Here is a 26,751-nt window from a genome sequence, read left to right as displayed (position 1 = left end):
ATGCCTCCCTATGCATCCCCAAATGTGTCCAGCACTACCTGCCTACCTGCTAATATGCCTCTTTCCAAACTGTTAAGAGATATGTCCTGGGGCTGGAAAGATGCTCAGTGGTTAAGAGATTATGTATTTCTCTTTCAAAGTTCCCAACACTCATGGCAGGCAACTCACAACTGCTATACCTTGAGAGCTAGGTGACCAACAAGCTTATGGCATCTGTGGGCATTTTCACTCAGACACACACAGAGAGAGAGAGAGAGAGAGAGAGAGAGAGAGAGAGAGAGAGAGAGAGAGAGACAGAGACAGAGACAGAGACAGAGACAGAGACAGAGAGAGACAGAGACAGATAACTAAAAATAAGATAAATATATGAAAGAACTGTATCCCTGTATGGGTTCTGCAAGCATTCAATGAATGAGTGAATTAATGAATAATGAATGATGAATGCTAGATGAACAGATGGAGAGATGGAGAATAGATAACCTACTGTATACTAGAGCAGAGTAATTCTCATTGTGTGGTCCACAAATAGCAGTTCTCATTTTCACTTGGAGCTTAGAGGTTAAATTTCCCAGGCATCCTTGCATCCCTACAAAAACTAGGAACACTGGCAGAGCTACAAGAAATGGAGCAAAGCGGCAGATTACTCTTCCAACGAGACTAAGGCCCTCAAAGCCCACGATCCTGGTTCAATTCCCAATACCACTAAGAAAAACTAAAAGGGCTAGGTACACTCAACTGTAACCTCAGCATTAGGAGATTGAGGCAGAAAGATCAACATTGAGTTCAAACATACGTGTACAAACTCTGTCTCAAAAAATACATTAAAAAATGTTGGAGCCCGGCGTGGTGGCGCAGGCCTTTAATCCCAGCACCCGGGAGGCAGAGGCAGGTGGATTTCTGAGTTCGAGGCCAGCCTGGTCTACAGAGTGAGTTCCAGGACAGCCAGGGCTATACAGAGAAACCCTGTCTCGAAAAAAAAAAAATATTGGGAATGGAGCCCAGGTAATCTTCATTTTAGCAAACCGTTTCCACTCTTCCTGAGACTTACTAATGCTGGAGATCTCTGTCTTAATGCAGCAGTGCTTATCTTTGTTTGTTGCTTTATGTCATGTATGTTAGTCTTCTAAATGTTCAAACCATCAGCAAACCCTGTCAAGGCTGTTGTTGTTGCTGTTTTAATTTCTGTTACTTTTTAAAATGTGTGTGTGTACAATTATGTGAGTGTGTGTGTGTGTGTGTTTATGTGTGTTCCACAAAGCTAGGGTACTGAGCCACTAGACATGGGTTCTGAGAACTGAACTCAGATCTCTTATAAGAGCAGTGCATGTGCTAAGCTCTGAGCTGCCAGTCTTGCACCCATATCGAGGTTTTCATTTCTTTAGGACAATGGAGATTCAGGAATGCTGTAGAGCTCAAGTGACTCTAATAGACAGCCAGAGTTGAGACGTGTATTCCTAGACACCTCATGTATTCCCCTACCTCACAGTGTTACTGAGGTAACCTATAAGATGGGCATTAGCTCAACACCACTTGCTGGGTGCCTAGGCTTGACCCAGCCTAGCAGGCAAACGCTCACGCTCACTGCTCACAGCACATGCTGTGAAGCAACAGACTTGCATCCCTTGAGCCCATCCCAGCTTTCCCTAGACTTGCTATATCAGTAGCTGTGTCTGAACAGATCCCTAGGCAATTCAGGTGTACACTGGAGCCAGAGAGGCCGGAGCCCAGAATAGAAAGAGTGCTGAGCAGGAGTCTTCAGAGAACAGAACTAAAAATTCTTCTTTCTATGTCTTTAGGTGAACAGCAGCATGTGACAAAAGCTATTTTGACATCAACCTTTAAATAAACCCTTCTGAAAGTGACCAGAATTGTAGCAGTGAAGTTTGTAAGGTGTTGTGGGTATCTAGCATTGAGTGAGTCTAGGTTTCTATGGCCTTTTGGGTAGAAATGTCACTTCTATGTAAGAGTGTTTGGGAGCCCAAACAACCCTGTCTGATCTACACATATTGAACTCAGGATAATGCATTATGGGAATCCGTAGCCAAATTGCATTTATTGAGAACTTACTATATCCACACTGTCATGCTAAGTTAACATGTTTGTTTAATTTTTCCAATAATCCCCGAAAGGGTCTATGATCATCTCCATTGTATAATAGAATGAGAAAGAAAGCGTGAGAGAGACAAGTACTTATTAGCAGTAAAATCCAGGAGCAAAAAAAATAAGCTTGTCCATCCTAGAGCTTGCAGATGAACTGAAGCAGAAAGATCAACGGCTTCTCCTTCTCCAAAGGAGAAGGCACAGAGGCCCCCAAACAACTGCGTCTTAAACATTAGGTTAAAAGTCCTCAAGTGTTCCCCCAACAATTAGAAGAGCCAGAATTAAACAGAATGGTTGCTGTGCCAACCCACAGAAGTCAAATATAACCAGCCAGTAAATTAGAGTAAACATTTAGGAATCCCTTGCATGTGGCACACGACTCCACCCACCCTTCTTGGCACAGGCCAAGATGTTGATTATACGAATCCCGCTGGCATTTCATGTCCTCGTGCGAGTCATTCAGAATATCCTCCCGCCTGCTCAATGCGAACATGACCAGACTCATTGGAGTAATTTGGCACATTATGGTGATGACTCAATAGTGCAGACCAGGGCAACAGCTCCAGCCCGTGCTCTCTCCACCCTCACTTGCTTCTTTTGTTCAATCACCTGGTATAGATGGAGAGAGAAAAAGATATCTGGCAAATGGACAGGGATAACAGCGCTAAAGGTCACTTTCTCAGGACTGGGATTTCCCAAAGCTCCAAAGAACCACTGGCCTGCTACATTTAATTGCAATTAATTCATAAATTCATCTGATCTAAACAGTTCTGGGGCATGCACTCTAAGACTGGAGGAGAGGGGAAAGAGAAGACACCCAGGTGCTTATATTTGGAGGAGAAATTATGCCCTACATTCATTAGACAATCAGTTCAACCCAACTCTCCCAGCATTCCATCTTACTCACTGTTATCCCCCTCACCCCCTTAATACAATGAGGTTTCACACGTTAACCCAATTTGTAGCAGGGGAGTTTCCAATGAACACTCCCTGAGCATTGGTCAGAAGTGGAAGTCATAAACATGCATATGGTTTTGCTTTTCACGGAATCAGGAACACTCTTGTTACCAGGCAGCTTCTGACAAGAGAACTACTGGGCTGTGTCGGAGTCCACTGGTGGACACAGAAAGAACAACTCGGGCATTTCACATCAGTGTCTACAACCCTGGGAATGGATTCTTAATTTAAAACTTAACATTATAAGTGTCTCTAATTCACCTCAAAACTTTTTTTGGCATCATCCAGAGGGCTATTGATGAACTCACAATCACCACTGCTGAACAAAATGTAGAAGATAGATAGCCTGGTCAGGGTTCTCTTATAGGCAAAGAAATTGGGTTATAAAGACCTTGGCAATTTGCCAGTATTATTTAACAAGTGGCAGAATCACAGGAAGTTTGGGGTTTGATGCCCTTAAGTGCTAGTCCCACTGCTGGGTTAGACTGTGGGTACTTGAGTCCTGAGACCCACAGAGGTACCCCTTAAAGACACAGCTTTCCATGTTATTCTTTTGTATGTGTTTAGTTGAAATCCTAATTAGCTTTCTATTTCTATGATAAAACAAACAAACAAATAAACACCAGGACCCAAAGCAATTTAGGAATAATAATTTTTAAAAAACCTTTATTTCAGCTTATTTTTTAGTCCTGATGATCACAATATATCAATGAGAAAAGTCAGGTCAGGAACATGGAGGTAGGAACTGAAGCTGAAACCACAGAGGAACACTATTTACTGAGTTGATCTCCAAGGCTTGCTTAGTATGTTTTCTTATGGCACCAGGATCACCTGCCCAGGGGTGGCACCCCTGTCAATGTACTGTGCCCTCCCATATTGATCATTAATCAAGAACACCACTAAAGACTTGCCTGTAAGCAATCTGATGGAGGCATTTTCTCACCTGAGGTTCCTCTTGCCAGAGAACTCTAACTAGTGTCAATCTGATACAAATACTGGCCAGTTTAGGAACAAAGAACCGGTATCTCAAGTTGTGTCCTGGATATCTCAATGTATATTCTACAGTGGGTCAGCCTGCACAAAACATATATCAGAATCAGATTTTTCCATAGTATATGAACAAAAGTTGTGGGACAGTTCTAAGGCAGATACGAGAGATTTTGCTTTTGAGGTCTTTCTGACTGAATTTCCAAGAAAAGCTTCTTAAAATGTTGACCTTCCTGAAAGTGTTTTGTTCTTTTCTTTATCAAAATGTTCTTCTTGGGATCAAAAACAGCCCACTTGCTGCTTAGTCAGCTCAGAGAACTTTAAAAGACATGGGACACAAGGCCATACTCACTCAGAAACATGCTTACCCATTAATTGAATGTGTATGTGTTTTTTATCCCTTGGGCTAGTTACTACATCCTAGGTACTATGATACAAACATGAACCTGATGATGGAATACATCTCTTAGGGCTCTGGGCAATGCCTGCTCACAAGCCACAGAGATTTTTCTATTATCTACCTCTCCCTACTTTTTTCTTCTCCCTAGGACTCATAGCATCACCGGGACTTGTTGGATACCTACTCACAAGCTCCCAGTGACAAACCAAGTTATGTTTAACCAAAGTTCACCTTGAGGAATCAGTGAATTTATTAGGTTCCCTTACTAGCATATCCCTGAACCCACTTGTAATTAGGGCAGAAATGCACAAAACTGGTCGGGAGTAGTTGGTTACTCATGTGGGCATATAAGCCATCCTCTCTGAACCCCTCATTGTCTGAAGGACTGTGAGCAATCCCCACAGGCCAATTGTGATGATTTGATTTTTGCAAGTTGGTATAGTTGATCTAAGAAAAATGATGGCAGTGTGGCTTGGTGTATAGTTTTATAACACAAACATGCACACACATGCATACGTGCAAGCATGCATAAACACAATTTGGTTGGCAACATCATGCCTCTTTACATATTTCATCACTAATCCCCCAAGAAAACAATGCTTTCTTTTCCCCCTTGTATAAACATGCTGTGGTAAGAAAATTAGGAGGTTTAACATTAACACAACATAATTCTCTAAACTCATTGTTCAAAATCTGATTTTGCCAATTATCAAATGTCTTCTATATCCTTCATTTTCTTCCCCAAATCCTAATTCCAATTCACACTTTGTGGACATTTCTTTTCATATCCCTTTAATCTGAAATATATATTTTTTTGTTTTGTCTTTGTCTTTCATAACACTGACACTGAAGTCCTTTTTTTAAACTTTTTTTGTTAAACTGATAAAATTTATTTTAAAATATACAACTTAGTAATAACACTTTTAAGTCATCAAAATAGCTTATAATAGTTAAATTCCTCTTAAATACACATGCTATCTTCTGAAGCTAAGAGTAATTTACACTCAACCAGTTTTTTAAATCTATTTGGAACATTAAACATGATAGAAGTAGAAAAAAATCTCTTATAAATTGTGACAAGTTCCTGATTAGAGAGAAAATGCTCTGTCTCCAAGGGAAGATATGCAGTGCAACTTTGGCTTCACAGAATGAATTGGGTAGTGTTCCTTCTGTGTCTATTTTGTGGAATAGTTTGAAGAGTATTGGTATTAGGTCTTCTTTGAAGGTCTGATANAATTNTNCACTAAACTCATCTGGTCCTGGGCTTTTGTTGTTGTTGTTGTTGTTGTTTGGGAGACTATTAATGACTGTTTCTATTTCTTTAGGAATTATGGGACTGTTTAGATGATTAATCTGATCCTGTTTTATCTTTGGCACCTGGTATCTGTCTAGAAAATTGTCCATTTCATCCAGATTCTCCAATTTTGTTAAGTATAAGCTTTTGTAGTAGGACCTGATGATTTTTTAATTTCCAGTTTCCATTGTTATTTTTTCCTTTTCAGTTCTGATTTTAATAATTTGGGTACTGTCTCTGTGACCTCTGGTTAGTCTGGCTAAGGGTTTATATATCTTGTTGATTTTCTCAAAGAAACAGCTCCTGGCTTGGTTGATTCTTTGTATAGTTCTTTTTGTTTCTATTTGGTTGATTTCAGACCTGAGTTTGATTATTTTCTTCCATCTACTCCTCTTGGGTGTATTTGCTTCTTTTTGTTCTAGATCTTTCTGGTGTTTCCTCTCTCCAGTTTCTTTTTGGAGGCACTTAGAGCTAGGAGTTTTCCTCTTACAACTGTTTACATTGTGTCCCATAAGTTTTGGTATGATGACACTGAAGTTTTATAACACTGGATTTGGAGGTGGATATAATCTCAGACATGTATATGCTTAATGGAATCTCAGTGCCTTGGTGTATATCATATGCAAGCTATAAATATGAGTATGCTATTCGTGAATACACTATTATTAGCAGAGTACATGGCTCATATTAGCAGAAGTACATTAGTAGCATACTATGTAAAGAGAAGGAAGAATAAAGAATTTGCCATTTTAGACACAGTGTAGTTAGACAATATATTCTTTATATTCCTCCCTCAACAACTTGAGGATGACCAGAAATTATTTACATCCTCTATTACAGAGAATGTGATTGGTATTTATGTAAATAACCAAGAAGTAACTATTTTCCACTGCTACATACTTTAGGGTCAAAACATTACTAAATGGGTTTTACAACCTAGTGGAGAAATCTGCAAAAACATGAAACACTGACGACAGCCTACTTTAGTGGCACAAAAACTGGTGACAAGAGCCAAGAAGCCAGGGTCCCAGTCACTGTCTGAAATTATTTATGACAAGATGCCAAACTCTCTGGAGTACATTCTCCTTATCTATAAAATTAGGGGTCTGTACTACATGCTCCTTGATGCCTCTTCCAGCTCAGTGACTCTATGAAAGGTTCAGATCTACAGTACTTAGAAGTTGATCCAATCAATGCCAGCCTGGGCCACAGTCCAGAGAGTGGTCTATCATATACACAGCAATCATGAGAAGTTCCATGGACAAGCTCAAGTAGGAGTGAGATTCATGAAGAATAGGAAGGAATTTGGTACGTGGAAGGAAAGAGAGGTTTATTAAAATGGATAGCAGTGTGCATAAACCAGAGGATCCTGAATAACAACAGCCTTCCAGCAACATTCATCCACATAGTTAGCCTCTTTTGCTATCTAGTTGCCATGGAGATGCACAGATGCTAGTAGTGGTGATGAATATGCGCATGTAGACTAAACAGTGAATTCAATTTAACTGATAATTTGCAGTGGCTCCATAAAAAGTATTTTTACACTGTTTTGCATCCGTGTGCATAAATGAAACTATATATTCACCCCCATTTCGTTGCTATTTTTCTTTTTACAAATGATTTATTTATTACTTAGGGTATATTTATATGTGTGGTATATATGTATATGTCAAGGCCCACATGTGGAGGTCAGAAGAAAACACTTATCAGTTCTCTTCTGCAATGTGGGGTTCTTGGATCAAATTCAGGTCACTAGGCTTGGCAGCAATCCCCTTTAACTGCTGAGTCATCTTGAGAGTCCTTTTTGAATAGTTTTATTTTTTTGCAAATGAGGACTACAGAGCAGTGCAGACAACTCAGGCTTCTGCATTACCCAAGTCTGATGTTTGGCTTTCTCTGAGTCCATGAGGTCCAACTGATCTTGAGTAGTTCCTGAGACACTATTAGCCTCCAACTTTACACATGGTAAAATCGGGCCCCAAAGAGACTTACTGACTTGCCTAATAGAATGGGCTTTCTTTCTAGAACTTACATTTGTGCCATCTGTGTTCTCCATGTTCATATAGGCATGTTTTTTGATCCTTCAAGTGATGCCTTCCTTTACAAAGACCATGTTGGTCTTGAAATCTGGGGTGAAATCTGAAGAATCCTACCACAGTAGTCAGGTGCAGCTCCAGTGTTAGCTTCTGTAAGAAAAGCAACAGGTACAGAGTGAGCATGGCTGATTTCAAGCACCACATGTGAAACAACACTGAAAACCCCTTAAAATTACTATAAAACTATTAAAATTAAAATTGCTAGTAACTTAAAGTGCTTTCACACATCTCTGTGGTCTTGTATGATGTTAGCACCTGAAAGGTTGTTTTAAGAAGTTTTGAAAGTAAGAAATCGGTGTTGTTTTTATACAGTGAGACTATGAACAGAGTTTCCATATGGGTTATAGAAAATATAAAGGGTACATTTACTCAAAGGACATGGGGACAAACTTACAGGCTTCCTGGGTTGTTTCTGAGATGGGTGTTCTGTAGTGGCAGTGGCTTTATGCTTGTGTATAAGAGATGTGCATGTGTGTTGTCAGTTTGAAGGAGTTGACACTTTTCAAATGTTTCACAATCTTTGTGTTTTTAGAATACCTGTATACTTAGTGGAAGAAGGTTGTAAAGCTGCACACAGACTGAAGCAGAGCTGTCAGTTGTGGTGGTAGTTATTGGGTTTATTCTCACCTAGTAACATGTTCTTTTATATTTCTTTCTTCCTTCCCTTTCTGCCTGCCTTTCTTTCTTCCTTCCTTCCTACCTACCTTTCTGCCTGCCTGCCTGCCTGCCTGTGCTAGCTAGTTTTATGTCAACTTGACACAAGCTAGAGCTTTCTGAAAGGAGGAAACCTCAATTTAGAAAATGCCTCCATAAGATAGAGCCACAGAACATTTTCTTAATTAGTTATTGACATGGGAGGGCCCAGCGCATTGTGAATGATGTAACCCCTGAGATGGTGGTCCTGAGCTGTATAGGAAAGCAGGCTAAACAAGCCATGAGGAGCAAGCCAGTAATCTGCACCCCTCCATGACTTCTGCATTAGCTCCTGCCTCTAGGTTCCTGCTCTAAGTTCCTGGTCCTTACTACTTTAGATGATGACAACTACATTGAAATGCAAGCCAAATAAACCCTTTCCTTCTCCACTTGCTTTTTGGTCAAGATATTTCCTCACAGCAATTAGAACACCAAACCAAGAACTTCTCCTCTATTCTTCTTCCTCATCCCTCATCCTTCCATCTTTCTTCCTTTCCCCTGACCCATCTCCCCTCCCTCCTTCCCTCTATCTGTCTCTCACTACCTCCTTACATTACCTAAGTTAATAAATTTTATTCAATGTAAAATAAACTGTACCAACACACAAAAGTAAGAAGCCCATTCAGTTTTTAAAATGCATCAAACCAAGTCCTACAAAAACAATAGAATTCAAAAACTTCATTTCCAGTTAGATTGAAGAGACTTAATGTATCTTCCCTATATAATACTCTATTATATTTAGAAAATATAGTAATTTTATACTTATCTATTTAGTGAAGCCCAAGTTAAAAAAATACACATTGCTTTTTATTAAAATCTAAAATCTATTTGTTCAAATGGATTAATTAAATATATATTTCAAATTAAATTTATACGGTGTTATTTCTCCTTGGTTTTGATGGTAAAAATCCATTCAGTTCCATAGTTCCCATAACAATTTACCACCCACAAATGTAGTAGCTTTATATGACACAGATTTATGACAGGTCTGCTGAGCACAAGGCCTGGATAAGCTTCCCAGGGTTAAGGGCAGGATGTGGGTAGCAGTGGTTCCTTTCTGAGGTTTGAGGGAAGAGTGTTTCCTCCCCTCTCCTAATAAAGTACAGCACACATCTCATTTAACCATCATGTGAGTAATTTCCACCTTCTGACAAATGAAGACACTAGAGCATGGAATGGCAGAATGTGCAGCCTGGAACACACAACTCAACACATTAGTACTCAGGTCTTTGATCTGAAACCCATGATACTTTTCTTCTCCGTCACAAGCCATATAGTTCAAATTACAATATTTGAATTATATATATTACCACAAGTTGAGCTCAACAGTGATATGATGGTTTGTACATGCTCAGTCCAGGGAGTGGCATTATTAGAAAGTGTGGCACTGTTGGAGTATGTGAAGCCTAGTTGGAGTAGATGTATCACTGAGGGTGTGGGCTTTAAGACTCTCATCCTAGTTGCCTGGAAACCAGTATTCTGCTAGCAGCCTTCAGAGGAAGATGTAGAACTCACAGCCCCTCCTGCACTATGCCTGCCTGGATGCTGCCATGTTCCTGCCTTGATGATAATGGACTGAACCTCTGAACCTGTAAGTCAGCCTCAATTAAATATTGTCCTTATAAGAGTTGCCTTTGTCATGGTGTCTGTTCACAGCAGTAAAACCCTAAGACAGAAGTTGGTACTGTGAGAAAGAGTAGGGTATTTCTCTGATAGGCCTGACCACGCGCTTTTGTCTGGAAGAATGTGGATTTTGTGACTTAGCAGTGGAATGATTCAAGTGGAGCTTAATTGGCTATTCTAGTCAGAATATGGAAGACTTTGTTGCTGAGAGTGATTTGAACTGTTCAGACCTGGCCCAAGAGGTTTCTTTGGAGAAGAATTTCAGTCTGTGGCCTAGAGACATTTTTGTGATATTTTGGTGAAGAACGTGGCTGCTTTTTGCCCTTGTCTGAAGAGTCTACCTGAGGCTAAGGTAAAGAGATTTATATTAATTGCATTGATGAAGGAAGTCTCAAAAAGCACAACAGACACTTTGTTCCAGTTTCATGAAGAGTGTTTTGAAGAAGTATAGCAAGCTGAGAAAGGAAAAATATAAAATATATGGTTCAAGTATTAAAGGGTTACCAGGAAGTAGAATGCAACTGAATCTAATATTCTAAGGGATAATAGATTAAGGGAGTGGGGCTAAGTTTAGGTCTAAGCATGGTGGTACAAACCTTTAATCAAATGAGACAAAGCCAAGCAGATCTCTGATTCTAAGTCCAGCCTAGTACAGAGCAAGTTCCAGGTAGAGAAAAAACATAAATCCAGGCATGGCCGACCACACCTTTAATTCCAGCATTTAGGAGACAGGTATGAAGATCTCTAAATTCAAAGTTAGTCTATAGAGTAAGTTTCAGGATAACCAAGCTTAGGGAGAGAATACATTCATAGACAACAAGAGGGGGCGAGGCATGTTCCATCCCCAGGAAGCAGAACTCAGCAATTTCACCAAGTTGGCTCTGGCTTCTAGAGTCAAAACTAAAAGGAACTACTGGGACAATTGATGTTGGTTAGCTAGAGCTAAGAAATTAGCGGTGATTAAGAAGAGACAAGCATCACTGAGGTGAAATCTTCTGGTGTTTTCTGAGAGCACTAAGAAGCTATATTCCAGAGATAGCCAAGGTTGTACCTTGTGCTGCAGCTGTACTTAGTAATGAGTGAGACTCACCCAGGTGGTACTGGTTTTGAAGACATGAAGAGATCATGAAGAGCAGCTGAGGCTTGGCACTGTGAGAGACCATGGAAGGGCACTGGTGAAGGTCCAACTTCAGTTGCAGTTGACAGCCCAGGACTAAACAGGTCAAGCAAAGAAGTTGAGGCTTGGCACTATGAAGAGAGCCTATGAGTTGCCTTGGAGACCCCAAGGTTTTGAGATGCCAGAGCCACGGGCTATTTGCTGAGGAAAGTTGCTAACAGGGAGTGGAACCAGCCCAGGAGAAAGAAGTTTGTTGCAGTTAACAAAGAAGTAAAAGGAGTTGGAGATTCAAAGACTGCTCTGACATCAGTCATGGAGATGCAGAGTTTGGAGTTTGACCAGCTGGTTTTCTGTCTTGCTTTGTGGATTACAGGTATGTGATTGAATGAATCTCAGAAGAGACTTTGGACTTTTAACATTGTTGAGACTGCTATAGACTATGGGGACTTTGGAAGTTGGACTAAATATACTTTTTAATTATGTTATGGTTAGGTATAGTCCTCATAGACTCATGTATTTGAACAAGCCTACGGGGGCTAGGGAGTGGAATGTGATCGATTGTATATGCTTGGCCCAGAGAGTGGCACTATTGTAAAGTGTGGCCCTGTTGGAGCAGGTGTGGCCTTGTTGAAGCAGGTATATCACTGTGGGTGTGAGCTATTAGACCCTCATCCTAGCTGCCTGAAAGCCAGTATTCTGCTAGCAGCCTTCAGATGAAGATGTAAAGCTTTCAGCTCCTGCTGCACCGTGCCTGCCTGGATGCTGACATATTCCTACCTTGAGGATAACGGACTGAACCTCTGAACCTGTAAGCCATCCCCAATTAAATGTTGCCCTTACAAGAGTTGCCTTTTTCATGGTGTCTGTTCATAGCAATAAAGTACTAAGACAAATGCTATGTAAGGCAAAGCAATACTGTGTGTGTCTTTAGTGAAGAATAGTGAGGTGGAGCAAACCAAACCAATGCTCAGTGCTCATCTCTCACTCTGTGTGGTCATTTTTATACTCCTGAATCACAGATCCTTTCATGTTTGCTATATCAAAACAATCTTTCCCCTATGTCTGCTTCAGGGAAACATTCTTTCATGTGTTTGCTTATCATCTCACCCGTGTGCCCCAGCAAAACTTCACTTGATATAACTTTCCAAAGAAACTACAAGTTTCTACTTCATTCCTCTTGTCACTCACTGTCTGTGCATGATGACCTTTTGATGGCTCATGCTGGATTCTTAAGATAGATAAGACTTGATCTTTATTCTCAAGCAAGGAACAAAGAAGGGACAAAGCTGAAGGACAAACAAGGACAGTGACACAGGACTCAAGACAACCATGGAGAAGATGCTGTGAATGTTCTCCAGGCAAAGGGAAAAAGGCTTGGAGCAACATTTTCCAGGATGAGTGCTGTCAAGAGCCTCTTCAAGGATGTACCGAGAAGTCAGCACGCTCTCAGACGTGGAGAAGTCAGCAGAGGGCAAGTGATGAAACTCCTTTATCTAGGTGAGCAAATCTGAACTTGATCTTACAAGCCACTAGGCACCATGAAAGGTTTGTAAATTTGAATGTGACGCCACCCACCCACACCTGGACAGCTTCAGACACCCTAGAAAAATTTCTCCATACTCTTGTTGCACTCACTCTCCCCATTTCAGAATCCTGCCAGCGTGGTTACAGAAAGGGGGGGGGTTGATTCTGGTACCAGGGATCCCCAAATTCCTTACTTCACTCCAGTCAGACACAGACCAGAAATTCAAGGAGCCTTATCTGGGCTTCTGTTTCCTTCCTTATCTGGGCTCCTGTTTCCTCCACCTGGGCTGTGCGAGTTGACTCGACTTCTTGCAGTTTAAGGTGAGTGGGGTCCCCAGACCCAGTGTTCCATTTGCTTTGACTCCTTACATGCACCATGTTTTCCTAAATGAGAATTCTTTGGGTGTGGGGAAAGAAATGGATACTTTTGCAAAACAAAAGTGTTGGCTGGCCCAGTCTGCAGTCAGGTGGGGTGCCTACCAAGGGGCTGGCTTCTAGCTCATTCCACCATTAATTCTTCAGTGTGTGTCTTCTATCAAGGGCCTGAAAGCTACATGGGGGTAGATAATGAGGTTATGCTTGAAATTATTAAACAGCAGACTTGGTGGGTCTTGGAAAATGTGCCAAGAGTCACTGTGCCACTGATTGAGCAACTACCACAACCAAGCCACCTACAGCTCTTGCTGTGACAACTTGCCTTCCTGCTTCCTGTCACAACAGAAGCCCGAAGCTAGTTGTCCTGTTACAACTTCTGGGCTCTAGGTCCAAGGCAAAAAGGAGACTGGAGTTAACTCCATGCCCAGGGCTGAAGGATCATGTGACCTGGGTATCCTTTCACTATGGATGGTGGTTATTTTTATCTGTAATCCAAAAGTTCAAAAGAGCTGGATGAGCATGCTTGAGCAGAAAAGACATGCGCCTTGGCACTGCCAAGCATTTCTTTCCTCCTTTCATGACCACCCGGACTGCAAAACTAACACAAGGTTTGTAGGGAGAGCTGCTGGGCCCAGGCCTCCAACAGGGAAAAGTGCTACTAGGAAACAAAATTGAATACTGCCATCTGCTGGGAGGAAATAGCACATAGAGAAGCTCCCTTGGCAGGGCAGAAAGAGATGAAATAGGAAGAAGCAAAAATCATGGGGTCTGCTGGATGGCTAAGGAAAAAAAATCCAAGTGAAGCTTGCGGTGGTGTAGCAGAAGCATAGGGTGTTGTGGGTAAATGTAAATACTCCTTCACCTGCTCTCTGATTCTAGTCTCCCTTTCAAGGCAAGAAGCAGAAACCCAGGAGACATCAGTGTGCTTGCTGTGTAACACCAGCTTACCATTTTGCCCAGTTCTTATTGAATTGTTTTATATTACATTTCTGCATAAGAGCCCAACGCAGAGACTTCTGAATGCATATTGCTTAGTTACTTGGGAATGTATGCATTGGCTGATCTATAGGATGTATTTACGCAATATTCCAATTTGCCTCAGAGATATTGAAGGGATAAATGAGAACGTGGACCCTGGTGTCAGAATTACAAATGGGTGAGTCACATGGAAAAAAGGATGGCACCCAGAAAGTAGGAGTCAGGAGGACAAGGCAAGCCATAAAGAACTGTGTGCACAAAACTCTCTTCAAGAGCAGTCACTGGAAGATCTGTCCATCTCCACAGATTTTTGTTCTTTGGTTAGTACTAGTGGCTTGGACTAATGCCAGAATGGTTGCACTCTCACCAAATGAAAGAAGCCAGAAAACTCCACTGAATGAATGTTTGATACATGAGTAGCTTCTGAGCTTTTCTTCCTCCAACACATTATTGAACTCGCTGGAGCCATCCTCATCTCCATGCCTGGACCATAGCACCACTCTCTTACCCTGTTCCCCTGTGTTTACTTGGGTGATACCTAGCAATCAGTGAGACCTCTCCTCATACCATGGCGATACCAGGCTCCTTCCCCCATCTCATTCACCAGGGTAAGAAAGCTGTGGAAAATAAGCATTCTGTCCCCCAACATTCTGGTACCACCTCAGATAACCATCCTTTCATATGCCCTGATACCATCTCAGACCCTGTCCTTTGCCTGCTTTTTACTCATTTCTTGGTACATTAACCTCTCACTTCTTCGATTTCTAACGAGACCAGCCCTCACAATAGGACTTTCACATTGGCTATGCCTTTCTGGATAATTCTTCAGCTAGATGATCACAGGGAAGCACAATTCACCCTCCAGACTTCCCTAAAATGTCAGCCTCATGTTAAGCCCACCCACATTTACACTTACAAACTTAAGAGCTCTGTTGCGTTTCTACATTTTTATGGTATGTGTCCCTTTAAACATAGTCTACAATTGCTGTTTATTCTCACGGGAATTCTGTTCCACACTCCAGAGCTAAATGAGGAAACCTGAATGGAATCCTGTGAGAGAGTGAGTGGCCTCATCCTCTGAAGATGAAGCAGACAATTAGTACATGGGTCCTTTCTCCCTTAAGATCCTGTTTGTTGGTCAGAGAATGTTTGGGAAGGAGAAGTAAAGGACCTAAGATTCCAGGTTGGACCCACCTGTGGAAGGCACAGATTTATAAAATTTATAATAATTGCATATATCTATGATGGTCAGGGTAAATTCTGACTCTTCCACACAATGCTCAAAGATCACGCCAGAGAGATTATATCCACTGCCACAAACCTTTATCAGCTCTTCATATTGTGAGATATCAAAAGATTCTTCAGTGGCTGTTTTGAGATACATCCTAATTTGTAACAAATTGTAACCACTCTCCTTTGTCATAGAGTTTGATTTGACCCAGCACAAATATCTTCAGTAGGAGGACAGTAGGAACCAGGAAACCCTTTAATTATTTGGTGCAATGGCCTCTACCATTGGTTGACTCTTGAGACTTGATTCTGCCATTTCTCCAACAATGCATCTTCAGAGCCAAGGGCTGACCTCTTGCAGAATCTCATGCTCCACTGAGACTTCACCTCCAACGTCTCTAATGTCAGGCTCCCATGTCCAAGTGGTCATGCATGCATCTTTTTCTCAGTTTTTTTTTCTCCTTGAAGGATAACTGTTGTGCATATGTCCAGGCCAAGTAATTGCTTGGGAGGTCTTGAGAGACAAAGACAAACAGACAGAAGTAGGGGAAGGGAGTTCACCAAGACAAAGGCCACAGGTAGGACATGTAAGGGCCAAAAAGGATAAGCCATAGGCTGGGAAGTTCTATCTCATTCCAACCCTGCCCCAAAGTGTGAGGGGCAGGCCTGTCACAATCCCCTTAAAGGAACTAAATAGAGGTTGTGCCCAATGATTATACTGAAAGGATGTTGCAGAAAGAAAATCTTACAGCTTGGCACGTGTTGGGTGCCCTACCCCATGTGGTATCTTGGCTGCTCTTCAGGTCCAGTAATTACAGGTCTGGCCAAGGGATGGGTTGGGGTGGAACTGAGGTAAAGTGGGCGAGGCCCTTTGGGAAAAGGTGGTTAGGTGTCCGAGGCTGCAAAACCCAGGCGCTGGCCAAACACAAGGAACAATGTTTGGCAGAGAGCAAGGGGCGGGGTCCTTCCTGGCTGGCAGGCCTGGCCAGGTGTTAGGTCTGCTGTGGACATGTGGGCATAGGTCCCCAGACTTTCCCCATGATGAGCCATTCCCTGGCTCTCTTCAAGTAAGGCTGAGGTAAGAACACATCTGGGGATGCAGCTGGCCCTTAGGGAGATGACCTCATCCCAGCCTTCTCATTACACAGATTCAAAGTGGCTTTGGGAATCGAAGTCTTTTGCTCAGTAGCTATTTTAAAAACATGATGATGCTTAGATGCAAGTGTGGAGAACTGCAACACATACCATGACAGGCTAAGCCTGCCTGCTCAGGGAATTGATGCTTTGCTCTAAGAGAACACAGCTGGACTATAAGCCCTTGAGATGTCTTTCAATGGAGAAACATCAAAATGTTCTCCTGGCCTTTTCCACCCTGCAGTCCACCACCTATATGGTGCTTCTGTACTGTTTCCAAAGTTGGAAGAATAGTACCTCAGAGAGCCACGAAGTTGCTGCTCAAGGCCATCCTGCTGAATTCTGAGATGGGAAGAGATAGAATATGATTTGAGCTATCTTTATGAGTTCCAGGTAGGCTAAAATGTACAATTGTATCATTCTTTTCTAAGATGCCACCACTTCTGCGTGTATGAAGATGCTACATAGGGACAGAAGCTCCAGAAAATTAGGACATTGAAAATTCTCTTCGGAGAAGATGATTCGTAGATTTGGAGTAAAAACATGTGTTTATTGAAACATCCTGTTATTCTTATTTCACATATAACCAAGGTTCCAAAAGTGGAAATAATAACTCTATACACCAAGGCAGAGTCTTGGGTAAAGAGAAGCCATCAAAATATGAGGTCCTGATGTGGGAGAGTCAGACTTTAGGGGAGAGAAAGAAGAATAGCAAGTTTCTTAGATGAGATAAGTAGTGACAGGAGATTCAGCTACTCCCAAGTGGATGGGAGGCTCCCTAGGTGAACAGCAAGGATCCTCTTTTGCGGGTCACCAGATTTTCATTCTAAATAAAAGAAGGAATAAAATGAGAGAACTTCTAGCCAGGCAACATATGGATAATTTTCCTATGCCTGACACCTTATGTAGCTGTTAGAAAAGGATACACCATGTGCCTCAGTAGAGACCAACACAGTCTTTCCAAACAAAGAGATCCATGATAGCCTTACCACAGCTCAAGGGTGATTAACGGCGTTCAAACAATGCTGGTACTTTGTTATTCAAAGGCATTGCTGACTAGGAGAAGAAGTCAGAAAAGCCAAGTAAGAGTAACCATCAGTTGTCTACCATGGATTGTCTGAGTGCAGCTTTTTGTGAAGCTGGTTATAATACTAGGACTTAGGTACAGAGGTCAACATTTCGGAGCCAGAACAAAATGTCTGAGATGGCACATCTGGAGAATAAGAGGTTTATAGATCAGTATCTTGGAGGTTGTGTGTTTACATGGCACAAGCTATGGTAGAGGCCAGAAGAAGACTGCAGGCTAGCTCAGATTTTGGCATCAGTTCCCTGGACAGAACCAGCTCTGGTGCCTAGTAGGACCACAGATAGGCCTGATCTCTTTCTGCATCCTGTTGCCCTGGGGAGGAACTTTGAAACACATTGGAAAGACAGGTGACATACATTTGGAATCAATGATCTCAAAGAAAAATGAATAATACATTACCAAGTAAAGGTGTAGGTTGATCTTTACTGTTGACTGTATTGCACCTAGGAAATTAGTTATGCGCACTTCTGGGAGTGTCTGTGAAGGCATTAGCAGAGAGAAGTAGATCATGAGAACTGTGGTATAGCCAACGGTTTACTGAAATTTGCATCTAACCTTGGAAGGTGGTAGAACTGTGGAACGTGGGGTCTGGTTAGAAGAAATTTGTCACTATATGTGTTTTTGAAGGGTGTATCTTGTCCTGGCCCCTCTCTGCTTAGATTCATGGATGCTATGTAGCACACTCCTGCTGCCATGATATGTCTGCCTCATTTTTGACCCAGAGTAAAGGAACCAGCAATACTAAACTGAAACCTTTGAAACTTGACCCCGAATCTTTCTTCCTTTTAAGTTGTTTCTGTTATTTGTTACAGTGACATACAGCTAACACACAGGAAGGAAAGCAGCCAAGGAAGGAATTCCTGTCAATCAAATTCCCACTCTCAGCTGCTAGAGCTCATTTCCACTGACTGTCTAGGGACTGGTTAAGCACATGCTTAGGAACTTGAAGGATGCTCCTAGAGATGCTGAGTGTCTCTGCACTCACAACATGCCCTGGGCAGTGACTTGGTATTTCCAAGTGCCCATGACCCGGGGCCACCAAGTCCTCAGTCATGGAAATTGGAATTCTTTCAAACCTTCCCATTTCTTGTTCCTACTCTTTCCTCTTTCTGGTTTCTCTCTTTCTACAGGAAAAAAAGGAACCCAGTTTTCATTTGTTAGAGAAATTCACCCTGCCAAATGACTAATGATAACATTTTTGTTCATCTAAGAGAGATGTGTGTAGTATAGAGAAGAGGCTTTTGAAAGGTTCCTCTCAGTCATCATAGATTCCCAACTTCTACACTTGAATTTAGGCTACACCTCAAACACTACTGCTGTCAGTCACCTTCGCTGAATCTTCACTTGATTGTGAGTTAGCTGCTATTTTAACATAAAGGAAGGAAAATGTAAAAAAAAAAAAAAACTTTCCAAAGACACTTAGCAGTTCATTGCCAGAGTCAAGGCTAAATGATGTTCTTCTTTTGTTATCTTAAGACTATGTAATCCAGTCTGGCCATAAACTCATGAGCTTTCTGTGTAAGACCCCCAAGTGTTGGAATTATAGACAAGCACCACTATGCCCAGATGTTGATCTAAGAATGTTAACAGCTACATTCACAAGCCTCCCGTGTCTTTCAAGTAATACATGGACTTACTCCCAAGATGACTTTCAAGAGAAAATGAATATTTTTCTTAAGATATTTTTGAAAGGAATTGGAAAAGAGCCCAAATCACGAGTATTTGGTTAACTGAATGTCTCAGGGTAGGAGGCTTCCCATGGTGTAAGCTTCAGAATTCACGGCTACCTGAATCTAACAGGACCCACTATCCTGACTTCCATCTTCCATCATTATCACCATCAAAGGTAAAAAGTTACCACCGTTAATGACTTTTTGTATCACAGGATTTTGAGTAACATTGTGAAATTAATTCATTTTATTTCATGTAGCTGTTGACACATTGTCAATGTCTCATGTGTGGCTATCCTTCATTTCATTCATCTGCTTGCTGGTTATGTATACTTGGGTGGTTTCCATATAAGAGCTGTCACAAATAATAAATTTATGAAATGTCATACATATGCCTTATGCTCTACTCATGCATGCATTTCTAGGTGTGTGTGTGTGTGTGTGTGTGTGTGTGTGCACCGATGTGTAATTGTTAGGTCAATGGTATGTTATCTTGGGTGACAACTCCAATGATGAGTTAGCTTCCCCCTGAGCTCCGTCTTCCAGGTTCTGCATACACAGCCCCATGAAGCCTTGAGACACATGGCTTTCTGCCCTTTCCTCAGCTTTTCTAGTTTTTTTTCATCAAGAGCATGTGTCTTCTACAAGTCATTTCCTCATCTGGGAAATCAAGTACACTATTAACACAAGTCAATAATTTACTTCAATAAACATGTAATTTCACACTGTTTAACTATTAAGATAACCATGCAGATTATGCCTTAAAAACTAGAAAAAAAAATCTTCACTTACATGTCAGATTACTTATTATAGTTTGTCACCTTGTGGTCTAGTTTTATAACCTTGGACTTTTCTATTCGGTGTATATCTCTCCTTGCCCTTAGAAGCTGCCTGTAGTCTGTGTATTGATTTAATTTTCGACTTAGAAACAGATGCTGTTGAAATCCTGACGCTAATTCTCGATTAGTGCCTTCCATTACTTTGGAGTGTTACATACTCCAGACAACTCCGCTTCACTCTCTGACCCTGCAAGGTCCCTTCTCTCGGGAAATTGTTTCTTGTGGTCTAGGTAGCATTTTTACACCACTAGACTCCCTTTTGTGCATCTGACTGTTGGGGGTTGGACAGGGAGACTGCTGAACCTACCCTGGGGACTTTTTATTCAGTAAGGCTGGGTAGAACTAAGGTACCTAATATCAAACATGCCCCAGCTGATGCTGATGCTGATGCTGATGCTGATGCTGATGCTGATGCTGATGCTGCTGATGCAGCTGGCCAGAGTCCACATGTGAGTTGTGCTGTTTAGGGCCATCTTTATTTTTCCCTAGCAATGTTCAACTATCTTTTCAAAGGGAGGTATTGTATCCACCCCAGCTGTTTCTAATTTCCTCAGGCTGGATTGAGCCCATCAGCCAGAGAGTGATAAAACACAGTATTTTAAAGGGCTGGACCCACGTTCCCTTCTGCATCAATTTAAGAAAACAAAGCAATGGTATAAATAGTAAAACAGGTCTTTCCCTGGTACCCAGGAATCAAAAGCTCCTTTTCAACTTCGAGTTATATTTAAAGGCACTTTCTTTCAATTTTGGACATATTTGAGAGGAGGGGAATTAACTGGGAGGCTAGTGTAAGACTTAAATCTCCCCCTTCCATCATTTAAAAAATGTCATTTATGACTACAGGCCTGTGAAGCCAAATTTATTTATAATCCTCAGTAGTCCTTGGGTTCTGAGGCAATCAAAAGACACAAACCTTTCTTTGTTCTTAAGTGAAAAATCTTTGGAATACACATTTTATACATATTTGTTCAGATTTAGTTCAAACAACACAAACTCAGTTATCAGGAAACAAACAGGAGTCTATGTACAAAGGTGTTCAGGGTGTCCTGTTGGCTTTTAAGCCCTTACAGTTGTGAGGTACAGTCGTAGCCTCCAGTTGAAATGTGCTGCCTTGCGGCCACAGCCTGTCCATCCTCCCTGGCATAGAAGCCGGAAAGAGATTTCTGCTGCAGGTCTGTGTCTTGTTTTACTAAGTGTCCTCTGGGCATGGCCATTTCCATGTAAGGGAAAACTGCCACTTTAACAGAAGATAAATTAAGGCCCGAAGCTGGAGTGAAGTCTTTAAGGTCAGAAATCAGATGATAAAAGAAAAGGGACTTTCCTGGGTCCTGGCCCTGAAGAGCCTAGCTTTTATCAGCTTCCTGCCGTGGTGTTAATGAGCGATAAGAGGCCTAATTTGAAGACACCATGAAGCTGTCAAGTTGTGTGTGTGTGTGTGTGTGTGTGTGTGTGTGTGTGTGTGAGAGAGAGAGAGAGAGAGAGAGAGAGAGAGAGAAAGTTAGGTTAGCAGGAGCAATAAATTCCTTGCACAAATGGATCTACCATTGTACCAGCCATGGGGGTGTGGGGGGCCAGGCAAACCAAACATCACAAAGGTGAATGCAAAAAAGACATTTTGGCATGCCTGGTGTGTGTCAGGCAGCATTCTAATGTGTCACTGGGGTCCAGTCATCTGCAGTAATCCCCCATTGTGTTTCCAAATATGACTCAGATGTTTGCAGTAAGGAAAATGAGGCACCTAGTTGCTAAACGATAGTCTGTGCCTCAGTTTCCACATATGTAAGCAGAGCTGACAAAGGGGAAAATCCACATCTGCTGGACCCCAAGGCTACACTTAAACTCTCAGCTATGCTTATACCTCACTGATACTGTGTGTGTGTGTGTATGAGAGAGAGAGAGAGATACTCACAATGTAACTGCTCTCTTTAGGAAGTGCAGATCATAATCTCAAGCTAAACATATATACCCAAAGGTCACATCTAATTCAGACCCAGCTTCCTAACCCAGCACTTCCTTCCTTCCTTCCTTCCTTCCTTCCTTCCTTCCTTCCTTCCTTCCTTCCTTCCTTCCTTCTCTCTCTCTCTCTCTCTCTCTCTCTCTCTCTCTCTCTCTCCCTCTTCTTTCTTTCCTTTTCCACCCCATTTCCAATCAAAAATCACTGGACAAGTTATAGTCAATGGTGCTTGACTCTTTTGAAGAATGTTAGAGTAGAAATTTGGGTCAGTAATGCCATGGCTTTCTTTGTTACTTAAGGTAAATGCCTGAATCTGTGTTACTCTTGCTGTTGACATCCACATATTGAGCAAGGATGCAATTGGCCATTTCTGCAAGGGCCTGGGCTAGCCTGGTCAGGGAGAAGCTGGCTGAAAACCCACCCTTTGCTCGTGAACTTCCGGAAGGCTAGGGAGAATTCCAGATGGAAACCTGACACTCATAATGAATCTGATAACAGGGACCCCTGGGAGGTAATATGAGAACCAGCTTCTAACGTTATTGTTTCTGCCCAGATAGGCAGGCACAGGACCCAGAAATTTTCGTGAATTCCAGGCTGTCATGGGAAAGCAGAGAGGGGAGCCTTCCAGATGAGACAAAGGCATGTGAAATGATGCGCTCTGGAATCCAAATGCCATGAGGAAAGCTAAATCAGAGAAGAAACAGCAAGCTGTGAAAGAGAGCTGAACTTTACCTGCTAAGTGGCTAAGTAGTGATGGAGTGACATGGGATTTGTTATTTATGCATGGACTTGTGTATTATGTGCTTATTTATTCATTCTTTCATTTTGTAGCATGGAGACAGAAAACGGTGTGCAGAGTGTATACAGTATACTGGATCTAGACTGTCTAGAAATTTCAAAACATTAAGACAATCTTAGAAGTGATCAAAAGCCAACAAAGGTCTCTACATGAAGATTAGTAGACTTTTGCTCAAAGTTACATTATTTTTCTCCATGCTACAAAATGAAAAAGTAAATGCATTCATTTATTCATTATTAACATTCATATCATATTCATGTGGCTATGAAGTTGGCTTTCTAAATACAGCAGTGTGACAGTTCCATTGACGAGGGTGAGATAATGGTACAGGAAAGGGAAGTAAGTAGAAATCTTTTACAATAGTTCAGATAGGAAATTATGGCTTGATCTAGAAACTGTGTGTGTGTGTGTGTGTGTGTGTGTGTGTGTGTGTGTGCATGCATGAGTGCATGGGCATGCCCACACACACACAAGATAGAATCAGAGAGACAGAAATTGATAAAGACACAGTTTGAAAAGATGTTCTCAAAGTAGAATGGACAGACAATCTAGGCATTCTGTGCTGGTTTGAGATAAAGGCTGGGATAAGCTGTACAGGGCTGTGGGTTCTGCCTGGCTATTCATCACATACATTATGCTTCATGTAGTAAGGGCCCTGCAATACTTGCTCTGTAAACAAACAACTGTCTGCATGAATGGATGAATCGTGACCTTCAGGCCCTGAGCTGGGGTAACTTGAATGCTTGGGCCATTATCCAAAATAGGCTGGTGAAAATAGAACCAGAGAGTAAAGGAAATTGAGTTTAGTTTTGGATATTTTAGGTCCACATGAGAAATACATTTGGAAATATGAATCTTCAGTTTCAGGGATAAAAAATTCAAAACTAGAGATTATGGTTTGGAAGTCAGAAATACAGAGACAGTATTTCAGTCGACTGGAGAAAAGTATAATTACCCAGACAAAATAGCCAAGCACTCAAGCACTCACTTGCTCATTCGGTCACGGGCCTGTGTGTCCTTAGGGGGAACTTGCTTTGTATCATGCTCTGGGCAGGGTTTAAGGAACAGGTAGAAACCTGATTTTGTCACTCTTTTCAGGAATTCTAACCATAACTGAAATTGGGGAGATGATTTTTAAACTTTGGAAAAATTTAAGCGAGAGCATTTCATGGTGTTATGTGGATTAAAAAGGAGACAGATGCTTGAGGCAGATGATCAGAAAGGAGGTTGTTTTCTCAAAGGAGGTGACTTCTAAAGTGAACTATTTATTAACCAGAGCTCTCTGCATGCATGGCACATGCTTCTGTTCCAGGCCAAGTCCAAAGGCAGGAGCCCAGTGGACAGTCAAATGGAGAAAGAAAATTCTCCCCTTCTCAGCCATTTTGTTCTGCACAGGCCTTTGGTGATCTGAATGCTGTCTCCTACTGGGAAGGGCCCTCTCCCTTGCTTAGTAAACTTATTCAAATAGCAATCCCATCAGAAACACATTTACAGGCCCATCAGTAATCGTGTGAAGCCAAACATCTGGGTATCTCATGGCTCAGTCTGGTTAACATACAATTTACCATCACAATCTAGACAAATGGGATAGCCCAGTCATGTAAACTACACAAAAGGTGTTCTGAGGAGACATCAGAGCACTCATGAAAAAGCACTGACTGGGCCCCAGAAACGGAAAGGCAGTGTACATTGCTGAAGGCCAATGATGAACAAGACAAAAAACAACATGAAGAAAAACTATATGATGGACAGGATCTAGACTATCCGGTATATTCAGAATCACACAAAGACATTAAGTCTTAGTTTTAGAAGTGGTAGAAAGTCAATAAAGGATGTTACATAAGGATTAGTAGACTTTTGCTTTAGCTTATGTTATTTTTCTCCATGCTACAAACGGAATGGAATTAAGTCAACACTGAACATTAGACAGGCTAACACTGGGCCTGGTGACTTAAGCCTGTAACCCCAGGTTCTGAAACGTTGAGGCAGAAAGATTGCAAGTTCAAGGCCTACCTTAGCTACAGAGTGAGTTCAATTCCTTCTTGAGCAGTTGGAGAGAACTTGTGTCTAAACAAAAATAAATTATTAAACAAACAGACAAAACCCACTAAAATGACAACTAGGCCTATAGCTTAGTAGCAGTGTGCTTCACTAGCGCATGTGAGGCTCACGGTTTGAGCCCCAATACACACAGAACGGGTACATAAAGGAGGACGCCTGAGGATAATTCATCTCCTCACTTTATATTATAAAAAGGGTTGAAGTATTAGGTGATATAAATATGTAAATATATTCTTGAAAATAAAACAGAAACTAAAGATTTTTGAGCGTAGGCAATTTATAGAGGAAGGGATAATTTCTCAAGCACACATAGAGACTATTACTCCAAGAAGACAAGCAGCCTTGGGTACCAATCTCAACACACAGTAAGTCAAGCATACAGGGATGCTGATAATATTTGTCTTAAATTATTTTATATTTTAGACATTATAAAAGTCATTTTCTTGTTAGTATCTAAGTCCTAGGTTTTTTTTTTTTCAATTTTTCTTAGTTATTTTATTTTGAGCATATCCTGGATTTTCAAAATTCATTCAGAAAGTCCAGACTTTTAAGAGAGATTTCTAATTGTATTTAATTTGAAGACTTATTTTTATTATTTAAAGTTCTGTGTATGTGTGTGGCTATGTGTACATGAGTGCAGGTGAGATGCACCAAAGAGCTCAGAAGAAGGTGTTAGATCGTCTGGAGCTGAAGTTAGCAGGAATACAAGCCATTTGGCATGAGTGCTGAGAACTGAACTTGGATCTTCTTCAAGAACAGTGCATGCTCTTAACTGCTGAGCCATATCTCCAGACCTTATATTTATTTTAATTACTAATAAACTAAATCTTGCCTCCTCACTCATCTTAAACTGACTTTACATGTGCTATGATTTTTTTCTGCTTATTTGTTCTCCTTTGTGCCTTCAAATTAAAATTTTATTTATTTTCCCCTCAGCTAGGTGGGAAGCTGAACACAAATTCACTTATCTTGTTCATTAATACACATATGTTACTTTATAATTTTAGCAGTCTTATGGTTAATCTACTTACTACCCATACCCTTCTCCTAACAAGGTAAGAATGCGTGTGATGGAGATAGACTGTAGCTAAAATGCTTGCCTGTAACCATGGCTGTATCCTCAGAGGTCCAGGCTGATGCTGCATTCATATGATCCCAGTGCTGGAGTTGCAAATGCAGGCCATCCTGCTCAGCTGCAGTAGCCTGAAAATGTGGTCTTTGTATCATTTTGTTATATCAAGTGGCATCCTAAGTGACCTACCTGCTCACAGTGTCTCCTTAGTCCCCACTGCAAGGGAGTTAAAAGACACAGGCATTTCACTGCACAAAGGAGTCCTGGGGAGCTCATATCTAAGCTCCTTACTGTTTCCTCTCACCTTTTCTTCTTGTCTTCTTGTTAACCTTTTCACCGTATGAAGAAATAACAAGAAGTTGTTGGCTTGAAAACAAGGAAGAATACTTTCATTAGTTACTGAATCTCCCTGCAACTTGATCTTGGTTTTTCTACTCTTCAGAACAATGAAAATTTAAAAATTAAGTCATGGCCCTTAAGAAACTTTTCTTAAAGCCATCCCAAGTCGCCTATGCATTCCTTCTTTGTACACGACTAACTCCCTTGCTCCCTTAACATCTTTTGTCAATTTACCTTATCAGTACAGTAGTCCCAAATTCCATTTTAGAATCTCCTTTCCCTCCACAGCTTTAGTCAAGTTTAGGACTTGACCTAGGACACATAGATCATTCTATGTGCTTTATTTATATAGTCTTTTCATACTGGAACAGATTTTTGTCAATTGGTAGATGCACAATGAGTAGATTCATTAAGTGAGGGAT

The sequence above is a fragment of the Mus caroli genome, chromosome 2, assembly GCF_900094665.2.
Source record: "Mus caroli chromosome 2, CAROLI_EIJ_v1.1, whole genome shotgun sequence".
In the NCBI taxonomy this organism is placed as follows: domain Eukaryota; kingdom Metazoa; phylum Chordata; class Mammalia; order Rodentia; family Muridae; genus Mus; species Mus caroli.
This window is presented reverse-complemented; position numbering follows the sequence as displayed.